This window comes from Hyperolius riggenbachi, chromosome 10 (assembly GCF_040937935.1).
Source record: "Hyperolius riggenbachi isolate aHypRig1 chromosome 10, aHypRig1.pri, whole genome shotgun sequence".
NCBI classification, from domain to species: domain Eukaryota; kingdom Metazoa; phylum Chordata; class Amphibia; order Anura; family Hyperoliidae; genus Hyperolius; species Hyperolius riggenbachi.
Genome location: NC_090655.1, coordinates 29,489,471 through 29,500,907, shown reverse-complemented (window position 1 = coordinate 29,500,907; position 11,437 = coordinate 29,489,471).

The following is an 11,437-nucleotide window of genomic DNA, read 5'->3' as shown; positions in this document are numbered from 1 at the left end:
TTTCCCTGCGCTTTTTGTTTAGAAAAGTGCTGTTGCTCAGCGATTCATTTTTTCACTACAATACAATACACTACAATAACATTTGTAAAGCGCTTTTCTCCCATAGGACTCAAAGCGCATACCTGTCGTCAGTCCGGAAGTGAACTCTTTGACCCCGAAATGAATACATACAATGTATTTATTCATGAAAGCGTTCAGGAAATCGCAATTCAAGCCATCTGTGTCTCAATGGCTCTTCACAAGTAGCTCAGAGCGTTTTGTCAATATTGCCCGTTTATAGGCATTCTTTAACCATCGGTCCTTATATCCCCTTTCTCTAAAACGAGAAGGCAATAATTTGGCCTCTTTTTCAAAGGTAGTTTCATCTGTGCAGTTGCGACGTAACCTTAAGTATTGACCCGTCGGGATCCCACGAATCGTGTGTTTAGGGTGCGCACTTTTGGCATGTAAATATGCGTTTGATGCTGTAGACTTGCGATAAAGTTGGGTGGACAGATATCCCTCGTCATTGGCAGAGATGGTAAGGTCCAAAAAAGAAATGGAATGTCGATCATACTCCATAGTGAATTTAAGATTCCACTCATTTTGATTTAAAACATCAAGGAATTAATTGAGTAAGGCCACTCCCCCGGTCCAGAAAACGAGCACGTCGTCAATGTACCTGTGCCAAGAAACAATGTGGCACAGGTACATGACAAGGGCATAGTTTCCGAAAAGGTGTTGTTCCCAATCCCCCAGGTACAGGTTAGCTAGCGACGGGGCACATGTTGTCCCCATCGCTGCCCCCTGCACCTGGAGGTAATAAGTGCCATCAAATGTGAACACATTCTTTTGTAAAATGAACCTCAAAAGTTCAAGAATAGACAGATTATGAGGAACTTCATTAATGTCCATTTCGGACAGAAATTTACTAACCGATTCCACTCCCCTTTCCTGGGGTACACTAGCGTAGAGGGCCTCCACATCCAGGGCCACCATGAGAGCATCACTGGGTAGCTGTATGCCTTCCAACATGCCCAAAAGATGCGTAGTGTCTCGCACATATGATGGTAATCGAAAGACATGTGGCTGCAATTGCTTATCTACATATATACTTATCTTTTCCGTGAGCGACCCATTGCCGGAGACAATGGGCCGCCCCGGAGGTCTCGACGAGTTTTTGTGAATTTTAGGAAGGGCATAAAACGTGGGTACCACCGGATTCTCGAACTTAAGAGTGGATCCCACTTCTGCAGTAATAATGCCCTCAGCCACTGCACTTTCGATAAGATCGAATAACTTACGCTGATTCATGATGACCCTGGATGCAGAAACCCTCCTGTACCACTCCCCATTGCCAAAAATCTTCTGGCACATGAAAATGTACTGTTCTGATCTCATCACCACAACGTTCCCCCCCTTGTCCGAAGGCTTAATAATTAGATCTTTGTTTTCATGTAGCTCAACAAGAGCTTGAACTTCCTCTTCTGAAAGGTTAGACATATTGTTCTTTTCTATCCAAACCCTCTGAATGTCCTTCTCAACTAAGGAAACAAAGATGTGGACACTAGGACATAAAGAAACAGGGGGGAACGAGGTGGATCTAGGTTTAAACTGCTGATTGATCTGTTTGCTTACTGACCTATGGGAATATTCAAAACCAAATAAATGCTAGTCATTAGGTTGACCATTCTCCTCACTTAGCTTCACCAGATCCATTAAGGCACGATAATCCTGATTGGACCAATCCTGCCAGTCTTTAATTACTCCTCCTAGGGGGGGATTCACTTTTCCTTTTGTGTAAGGCTCTCAAAGGGAGATTGGGCCAAAAAGATGCAGGTCCTTCACAAATTCAAACCTGTCCAGATTACTTTTCGGACAAAAACCAAGGCCCCTTGTTAAGAGATCAATGGTGCCCTGAGAGAGAATGCAGCCTGATATGTTAACAACCTGCATATTAACAGTATAAATGGGATTGTCTGTATGTGAAGGACCAGGCACCCCCTGGTCGCTCTCTCTCAATCCTCCCCTAAAAAACCAGCAGAGGAGGATTTAGAACCTGAAAAACCACATGCTCCTACCTCAGGTCCACTTTCTTCATCCTGAGAATCAGTTACGTTAGCTGTTAAATATTTATTAATAGGGCCTGTTTGTGATTTTATTGTATCTTCCTTATCTTTCTTTTTCTTACTATTCCTGTCCTTTCCTGATTTTGGGGGATGGTGTCCCGTCCCAGAAGTGGATCTTGTGACAGGGCGTACTATATTTTGAGCTCCCTGGCCTGAGGAGGAAAATGAGGTATTACTGCTTGCTCCGACTGATGAGTCGGAGTCTTCAACCGCGCTGGAGCCGGCAGGAACTTCCGTGAGTGGGTGGTTGTTGGGATGGTTTTTTAGGTAAGTGTTTCGGGGGTGGTGGTTTTCCGCCCTTAGGAGGTGGATTCCCCCACCTATAAGCGTATCCCAATTTATACGCAGTTTTATCACGTTCGAATTTATTATCTTTTCTGTAACAAGTTCTTTGTTATACTCTTGAATATGTAATTTTAAATTATTATTCCTTGTTATAAATAAAGGATGTTCCCTGACAGTACTCAGGGATTCCAAAATTGCATCTATTTTCGTATCAATCTCCTTCAAGTCACCCTCTTCTAATTCCTGCATCAACTCCAGCATTACCTTTGAACAGCTCTCAAAATGATCCTCCCATCTCTGCTTGAAATGATCAGGTAAAGTTTTCTTAAAGGGAAAGATCTGGATACGTAACCGTAACTGAATATTTGCCTCAGACAGGTAATTTTTGTTAAATTTAATATTCCACCAAGTTCGACTCTTCTGTTCGTATAATTTTTCTAATTTCCTGAAACTAGAATTAATGAGTTGTTCAGCTTTTCTGGCCCCCCTATCATGAGCACACTCTACCCCCACGGCCCCACCTGATGCACAATTTCATCCCACTGTAGCATGGCCAGATCAGAGGAAGCCACAAACTATACCCACCAGTCCAAAAATAATTGTCGCTTGGTCACTAATCTCAAGGAACTGAAGTTCCAAATTGCAATGAGTAAATGTCTCTAAGTAAGAGATCAGTGAACAAATAGACAAAATAAAACAATAAACTAATGAAGAATCTAATCAAAAAAGTATAAAAATTATTATCCCATGCACCTTGCCAACAAATTTAGTAAAGTATCAACAAGAATGAGGATTGGTTCTTGGGTGCATGAAAAAATATATATAAAGCTTTATTACAATACAATTAACATATTACAACCTATGAATACACCATACAATCAAACCCCCCCCCCAGAAAAAAGCAATTAAAATAGAAATGCTACCCCAACTGGGCATAATAGTTCCACCAGATCAATAAGGGGCTGCAGTCCCCCAACAACAACTTCCAATGTGTATAGTTCCAAGGCAATTCAGAGAAATTGGTTGCTTTATAGGCAGAGCAATACATACACCACTTGGTTCAAGGAACTTTTAGGATGTCTTCACCCCCATAACAAAGTTGATGTAGATACAGTTCATCCAATCATGCTAATCAAGCGCATATAGTTCTTATGGCAAACATATGTTATCTCCAGCCAGTTGTGGCACAGTAGCCAAGTAGATATTAAGCAGTGCAAGCTGTGATGTTAGATTGAGCAAGCTAGAGGTCCCCCAATCGCAGGGAATATGCAGTGATAAACTTAGCGGCACATGATGATAAAGCGTGGCATGGCATGAGGAGGCAAAGGTTTAGCATGGAGTGGCAAATCCATAGGGGATGAAAAAGTGGCTGTGTATGCAGCTCAAAGCGTCACAAGTCCATGCAGCAGCATTGTGGTGAATGATAACAGAAAGTCGCATAGTTACCAATCCTTGTTAAATATTCTTTGCCAAATAGGAATATGGAAAGATCCGGTGGAAGCTCTTATCTTATGATGTGCCCAGAGGAGTAGAAAGGCTGTCAGACGAGCCTGACATGTTTCGCCGCACTAGCGGACTTTTCAAAGGCTAGACAGCCATAAGTTAATGTTTGTAGACGCCGTCCATGCGTCTTGAGTATATTTTTATACATCATCTCTTATCCTATAGCAGGCGTTATTACACCAGAACGGGCTCCCGGTGTCCGTATTTTTTTTGTTTTAATATTTAGTTATGATCTTGGAAGATGAGCCAATTCAAATAATTCCTTTTCAAGCAGTGAAGGAAACTCCTGATAGCTGTCAGAACTATTAGATTTATTAACAGAAATTCACTGAAGGCATCTCATCACACTTACTTTCGTACCTTCACAATAAAGCTTAGTTGTTTGCTTCAAGTAGCACAATGCCAACACGCCCTGGGGGAACATTTGTACGCTACTGCTGAGGTGGCTTCACACCTCATCCTTACTGCCTGATTTACTAAGAACCTTCAAGGCCAGGGAACATCGCTACTTTGTGTAAAATAAACAATATATATATATTCTACCCTGGATCATAAGAGGCTAAAGCAGAGAGTTCTCAAAGCATAGTGAAATAGCAGTGGTGTGTTTGCACTGACAACTGTAATACATTTATATTGTTTGTTGCTTTATGATCTAGACGTTCTAAGGATGTAGGCATGTGGCTATCTTTTACCATTTAGCAATCCTTTCTAAGCTTCTCTACACAATCAAACAATGGTCAAGAGGTCCCATGTTCTAAACCTGTTCAGCCACGCTGTATCTTGTATCTATGCCCCTGTGGACTTCACTTCAGCACCAGGGGCTTAAATACACATACCACAGTGTTTACAGTGAAGCCTTCTCCCCCCGGGGACCCCCAGGCTCCTGCCCCTGCCACCGCAGCAGAGTACTGATTGGAACTCACTGATCACTGTGCCAGTGGTGAATGATCATCTGGCATCAATGAGATGCTGTCATCATTCACATCTCTTCACTACTTGCCTGTACATGATCAAACTTCACATGTCACTATTGAGGTAAGCTACCTCTCCCATTATTATTTTAGCTGTTTTTAACACAGTTTTATCTATCATTGCGTGCCTCTTCCCCCCTTTGTGCTTTTCATTTTCCTTTGGAGGGGAGTACTCCGGTACCCAGTGGCTCTGCTACTGATAGGTGCTTTGTTGTTTTACCAAGAGTGTGACTGAATCCAGTTCCAGCTGGTCACCCGAGTGGAGTCAGGTTTCTAAATCTCCTCCTGCGTTCAGTGGTTGGTTGCCCCCTGTGCAACCTTCCTTTGTGAGTTCCATAACTTTTGGCACATTTGCCATTGAACTTGTGACATACGGCACCATTTGGGCTCCTGTGGTTTATGTGCTGTGTTTTAGGCTGTCGACCCCCCCCCCCCCCCCCCCCCCACACACACACACAGTTTCCTCCTGTGCTGTTCAGTGCAGAATATAGTATGGGGAAATCTGGTGGCCAAAAATAAAAATATACCTACAAATGTTGATTAATACACCTACAATTGTTGATTAAAAAAAACCCTCCTGTCTGTATAACTATAGTTATTGTTATCATAAAAAAAATAGCTATAATAGTTACTTTAGGGACACAGCTTTTTTAATATGTATATCATTAGGGTATATCTCTATTACTTTTGCAAATTAGAGCTTTTAATTATTGATCTAGTATAAAGAAATGCAAATAGAAAAAATACACCTTTATTTCAATAATAATAATAATAATAATAATAATAATAAAGAAAAATATTGTCGCAATACATTGTACTAGGGACACAATTAAAATATTGTAATAACTGGGACAAATGTGCAAATAAAAACACATCCTTTTTATCAATCTCAGCACATTTTAGTTTAAAACTATAATTGCTTAAAATTGAAAAATAATATTTATTTTTCTTATTACTCCTTTACTCCCAGACAAAATAAAATAGAAAAAAGTACCACCCCAAAAAATGAAAAGTGCCAAGTGCAAAGGGCCAAGTGCCATATGCAAAGGGCCAGGTACCAAATGCAAAGTGCCAAGTGCAAAGGGCCAAGTGCCAAATGAAAAGGACCAAGTGCAAAGGGCCAAGTGCCAAGTGCAAAGTGCCAAGTGCCAAATGCAAAGGGCCAAGTACCAAATGCAATGTGCCAAGTGCAAAGGGCCAAGTGCCAAATGCAAAGGACCAAGTGCAAAGGGCCAAGTGCCAAATGCAAAGTGCAAAGGGCCAAATGCCAAATGCAAAGGGCCAAGTGCCAATGCAAAGTGCCAAGTGCAAAGGGCCAAGTGCCAAATGCAAAGGGCCAAGTGCCAAATGCAAAGTGCCAAATGCAAAGTGCCAAGTGCAAAGTGCCAAGTGCCAAGGGCCAAGTGCCAAGGGCCAAGTGCAAAGGGCCAAGTGCCAAATGCAAAGGTCCAAGTGCCAAGTGCAAAGGGCCAAGTGCCATATGCAAAGGGCCAGGTACCAAATGCAAAGGGCCAAGTGCCAAGTGCAAAGGGCCAAGTGCAAAGGGCCAAGTGCCAAATACAAAGGGCCAAGTACCAAATGCAATGTGCCAAGTGCAAAGGGCCAAGTGCCAAATGCAAACGACCAAGTGCAAAGGGCCAAGTGCCAAATGCAAAGTGCCAAGTGCCAAATGCAAAGGGCCAAGTGCCAATGCAAAGTGTCAAGTGCAAAGGGCCAAGTGCCAAATGCAAAGGGCCAAGTGCAAAGGGCCAAGTGCCAAATGCAAAGTGCCAAATGCAAAGTGCCAAGTGCAAAGTGCAAAGGGCCTAGTGCCAAGTGCAAAGGGCCAAGTGCCAAATGCAAAGGGCCAAGTGCCAAGTGCAAAGGGCCAAGTGCCAAATGAAAAGGGCCAGATACCAAATGCAAAGTGCCAAGTGCAAAGGGCCAAGTGCCAAATGCAAAGGACCAAGTGCCAAGTGCCAAATGCAAAGGGCCAAGTGCCAAGTGCAAAGGGCCAAGTGCCAAGTGCAAAGGGCCAAGTGCCAAATGCAAAGTGCCAAGTGCAAAGGGCCAAGTGTCAAATGCAAAGTGCCAAGTGCCAATGCAAAGTGCCAAGTGCAAAGGGCCAAATGCAAAGGGCCAAGTGCAAAGGGCCAAGTGCCAAATGCAAAGTGCCAAGTGCAAAGGGCCAAGTGCCAAGTGCAAAGGTCCAAGTGCCAAATGCAAAGGGCCAAGTGCCAAATGCAAAGGGCCAAGTGCCAAAGGCCAAGTGCCAAATGCAAAGTGCCAAGTGCAAAGGGCCAAGTGCCAAATGCAAAGGGCCAAGTGCCAAGGGCCAAGTGCCAAAGGCAAAGTGCCAAGTGCAAAGGGCCAAGTGCCAAATGCAAAGTGCCAAGTGCAATGGGCCAAGTGCCAAATGCAAAGGGCCAAGTGCCAAATGCAAAGTGCCAAGTGCCAAATGCAAAGGGCCAAGTGCCAAATGCAAAGTGCCAAGTGCAATGGGCCAAGTGCCAAATGCAAAGGGCCAAGTGCCAAATGCAAAGTGCCAAGAGTAAAGTGCCATGTGCAAAATGCCAAGTGCAAAGTGAAAAGTGCCAACACGTGCAAACACATGCAAAAATGTACAAACACGTGCAAAGTGCAAATGCGTGCAAACACGTGCAAGCACATGCAAAGTGCAAACACGTGCAAAGTGCAAACATTTGCAAACACGTTTGCACTTTGCACGGGTTTGCACTTGGCACGTGTTTGCGCGGGTTTGCACATGTTTGCACTTTGCATGTGTTTGCACGTGTTTGCACTTTGCATGTGTTTGCACGTATTTGCACGTGTTTGCACGTGTTTGCACTTTGCACGTGTATGCACGTGTTTGCACTTTGCACGTGTTTGCATGTGTTTGCACTTTGCACGTTTTTGCACGTGTTTGCACTTTGCACGTGTTTTCACGTGTTTGCACTTTGCACGTGTTTGCACCTGTTTGCACTTTGCACGTGGCACTTTGCACGTGTTTGCACGTGGCAGGCAGCAGCTGGCCTGGTGTGTGCACAGCACTGCAGCACACACACTAAATGTTACATTTATGACATCAATCAAGCAAATGAATGATTTAACTATACTGTAGTGATAGTGAAGGGGTTAATCACTTAACAGCTTATCACTGTGTGTACAGCCCTTCCTAGGCTAGAAGCACACACTCTAAATGTCACATTTATGACATCAATCAAGCAAATTAATGATTTAAGAATACTGTAGTGATAGTGAAGGGGTTAATCACTGAACAGCTTAGGTTTATAACTGTGTATGGCCCTTTGTAGAGCACCAGCACTGGAGCATGTCACTGAAGCATTCAGCAAGCCAGGACGATCTGTCTCATCATGGCAGCCCTTTATTATACAAGGGGGGCTGGCCAGTGTTCTTTTCTGTGATTGGGTGCCAGGGCTTAGGCTGGGAGGCCTCTGATTGGCTCAATGAGGTCAGGTGGGGCTGGCCAGGGTTCCCCTCTGTGATCGGTTGCTGGTGCTTTTGCTGGGAGCCCTCTGATTGTCTCCCATGACGTCCTGGACCTCATACAGTTTTTCAATGGTCCAGATATCCGCGCTATCTGTGGATATCCGCATAGCCCAGCCAACTATCCGCAGATAGCTATCCGGATACTGGAACAGCTATCCAGAATCCGGATCTGGTTGGATAGGCCTAAAAAGTTCGGATATCCGGGTCTACCCAGATATCCGAAATCCTGTTGAGCAGCACTGTGTACAGATGTATTTCAGTGTCATAAGTGGCGCTAAAGTTATTGGCAAATAAATGGGAGGAGCGTGATGTGTGAAAATTGCTCTGGTTTTTAAGGGGAAATAACTTGTGGTGGGGAACTGGTTAATAGTTTTTCACTTAATATTTTCAGTGAATTGTGCCCTTTTTGCAATGTCTAGCAATGCATACCTATGAAATAGCCACCAGGAGATTTAGGCACAGGATAAAGCCGATATACAGCTTACCCTGTTCCTGCACAAGTACCGGCAGCGGTAATTACTATTCCCCCTCCAGGTCGCCGCGGATGGTGGGGATTGATGTAATTCGGCTTCCAGCTATTGCTGGCAGCTGAATTATAATGTTTTAAAAGTAATTTGAGCGCCTAAATTACTTATGGAGTGCAGCTTTAGCTGTTATTCCTATTATGACCTATGGTGGCGCCTGCTTTGCCCAAATAACTCGCTAGCAACACCTGCAGCTAAATATTTCCTGTAATTATTAATCAGTCCTGCACTTTGCCTTAATGGTATTGCTGTTTAGACTAGGCATGAAGTCAAACTTATCACTAATATCCGTCATTTTGGTTCTGCATCAGCTCGGTTTGGAAAAAATGAGAATTGGGCAATAGAAATGCGTGACATAAATTCAGAAATTTCCATAATGCCCTGTTCCATCCCAAAATTAAGAAAGTAACTTTGGTGGGATGTCCTATAATGTCCCAGTCCATCCCAAAATGAATAATTAATGTATATGGCCTGGGCTGTATGTGGTATATATTGAATTACATTTGCAATTGCAGCATATCACTCCAGGGATTGGGCAGCATTGCTGATTTTCTGCAAGCATGTGCAAAGTGCAAACACGTGCAAAGTGCAAACATTTGCAAACACGTTTGCACTTTGCACGGGTTTGCACTTGGCACGTGTTTGCGCGTGTTTGCACATGTTTACACTTTGCATGTGTTTGCATGTGTTTGCACTTTGCATGTGTTTGCACGTATTTGCACGTGTTTGCACGTGTTTGCACTTTGCACGTGTATGCACGTGTTTGCACTTTGCACGTGTTTGCATGTGTTTGCACTTTGCACGTTTTTGCACGTGTTTGCACTTTGCACGTGTTTTCACGTGTTTGCACTTTGCACGTGTTTGCACCTGTTTGCACTTTGCACGTGGCACTTTGCACGTGTTTGCACGTGGCAGGCAGCAGCTGGCCTGGTGTGTGCACAGCACTGCAGCACACACACTAAATGTTACATTTATGACATCAATCAAGCAAATGAATGATTTAACTATACTGTAGTGATAGTGAAGGGGTTAATCACTTAACAGCTTATCACTGTGTGTACAGCCCTTCCTAGGCTAGAAGCACACACTCTAAATGTCACATTTATGACATCAATCAAGCAAATTAATGATTTAAGAATACTGTAGTGATAGTGAAGGGGTTAATCACTGAACAGCTTAGGTTTATAACTGTGTATGGCCCTTTGTAGAGCACCAGCACTGGAGCATGTCACTGAAGCATTCAGCAAGCCAGGACGATCTGTCTCATCATGGCAGCCCTTTATTATACAAGGGGGGCTGGCCAGTGTTCTTTTCTGTGATTGGGTGCCAGGGCTTAGGCTGGGAGGCCTCTGATTGGCTCAATGAGGTCAGGTGGGGCTGGCCAGGGTTCCCCTCTGTGATCAGTTGCTGGTGCTTTTGCTGGGAGCCCTCTGATTGTCTCCCATGACGTCCTGGACCTCATACAGTTTTTCAATGGTCCAGATATCCGCGCTATCTGTGGATATCCGCATAGCCCAGCCAACTATCCGCAGATAGCTATCCGGATACTGGAACAGCTATCCAGAATCCGGATCTGGTTGGATAGGCTTAAAAAGTTCGGATATCCGGGTCTACCCAGATATCCGAAATCCTGTTGAGCAGCACTGTGTACAGATGTATTTCAGTGTCATAAGTGGCGCTAAAGTTATTGGCAAATAAATGGGAGGAGCGTGATGTGTGAAAATTGCTCTGGTTTTTAAGGGGAAATAACTTGTGGTGGGGAACTGGTTAATAGTTTTTCACTTAATATTTTCAGTGAATTGTGCCCTTTTTGCAATGTCTAGCAATGCATACCTATGAAATAGCCACCAGGAGATTTAGGCACAGGATAAAGCCGATATACAGCTTACCCTGTTCCTGCACAAGTCCCGGCAGCGGTAATTACTATTCCCCCTCCAGGTCGCCGCGGATGGTGGGGATTGATGTAATTCGGCTTCCAGCTATTGCTGGCAGCTGAATTATAATGTTTTAAAAGTAATTTGAGCGCCTAAATTACTTATGGAGTGCAGCTTTAGCTGTTATTCCTATTATGACCTATGGTGGCGCCTGCTTTGCCCAAATAACTCGCTAGCAACACCTGCAGCTAAATATTTCCTGTAATTATTAATCAGTCCTGCACTTTGCCTTAATGGTATTGCTATTTAGACTAGGCATGACGTCAAACTTATCACTAATATCCGTCATTTTGGTTCTGCATCAGCTCGGTTTGGAAAAAATGAGAATTGGGCAATAGAAATGCGTGACATAAATTCAGAAATTTCCATAATGCCCTGTTCCATCCCAAAATTAAGAAAGTAACTTTGGTGGGATGTCCTATAATGTCCCAGTCCATCCCAAAATGAATAATTAATGTATATGGCTTGGCCTGTACGTGGTATTGGCTGATGGTGTAATGGTCAAGGGCTCTGCCTCTGACACAGGAGACCAGGGTTCGAATCTCGGCTCTGCCTGTTCAGTAAGCCAGCACTAATTCAGTAGGAGACCTCTGGCAAGTCTCCCTTACACTGCTACTGCCAAT